This window comes from Bactrocera latifrons, unplaced genomic scaffold (genome assembly GCF_001853355.1).
Source record: "Bactrocera latifrons isolate USDA-ARS-PBARC rearing strain unplaced genomic scaffold, ASM185335v1 scaffold_527, whole genome shotgun sequence".
In the NCBI taxonomy this organism is placed as follows: Eukaryota; Metazoa; Arthropoda; class Insecta; order Diptera; family Tephritidae; genus Bactrocera; species Bactrocera latifrons.
The window spans coordinates 140407-141688 of NW_017537187.1; positions in this window are offsets into that span (position 1 = coordinate 140407).

Below are 1282 nucleotides of genomic sequence, written 5' to 3' on the forward strand. Positions count from 1 at the left end.
GCCTTGAAAAGCGATTGCGTTCGCGGGCCGTTCCCGATATAAATTTAAAAGTTGAGCCTACATTTGACGTCCCAAATTCTAAATTAAAAAATACAATTTTATTAGGTCTAGAAGATTTTGCTTCCCAAGTTGAAGAAGCTATCTCAAATGCTCAAAATGCATCGAGGCAGCTTTTTCCAAGTATGGAAAATGAAATTGAAGATGGAATTTTAGAGCCCCTTCCATTTTGTTAGGAGGATGTACATATCTTTTAATTTTGAAGGCCGCGCAAACAGGTAGGGGTCTGACCGCAGGTACAGAAAAGAAGAAGACATTGAGAGAAGAGAGTAGGGTTTTGAAAATAAAGTTAGGTGAAAAAGAGCAGGAAAATAGAAGTTTAAAGGCCCAGTTAGTTGAAATGGCCGCAGAGTTAGAAAGATGTAGGGAACAGCTAAGGAATAGCTCATTTAGGGAACAGTCGGACCCTCTTTCCTTAGTTTGTAGTAAAGTTAATCCTCAGTTAGGTGTTTGTATTAGGAGTAGTTTTATAAATAGTAATCGCCGTACCCATGGTCGGCGATATGACAATTTTTTTAAAACGATATATTTAAGTGTATTTTTTCTATCGCCAGTTGCTTATCGGCACTTAAAGCACTAATTAGATTTTCCGTACTTTTTAAAACTTTGTTACAGACTGGCCCCGTTTCCCAGGTTGCACCCAAAGTAGCATAAAATCTTTAGGGATTAGGAGTAGGGGATTCACTTTCGAACAAAAGTTCGTGTCGGTTTCATGTGATAAAATGTCACTGAAATGTCATTTGCAGTATCATAGGAAATTCGATAGGATGATAGGTATTGAGGATTATGGCGATGAAAATCGCACTTCTAGATTAGCAACTACTGCAATGACTGTGGGCAAAATCGGCCCACTGCCACGCCCACAAAATGGCGGAAACCGAAAACCTATAAAGTGTTATAACTAAGCCATAACTAAAGATATTAAAATGAAATTTGGCACAAAGGATCGCATTAGGGAAGGACATACTTGGACGTAATTTTTTTGGAAAAGTGGGCGTGGCCCCGCCCCCTACTAACTTTTTTGTACATATCTCGACCAAACTGTATAGAGTCGTTTCTTTTAGGCATTTCCATATACAGTCAAAAATGGAAGAAATCGGATAATAACCACGCCCTCCTCCCATACAAATGTTATGTTGAAAATCACTAAAAGTGCGTTAACCGACTAAAAAAAAAAACGTCAGGAACACTAAATTTTACGGAAGAAATGTCGGAAGGAAGCTGC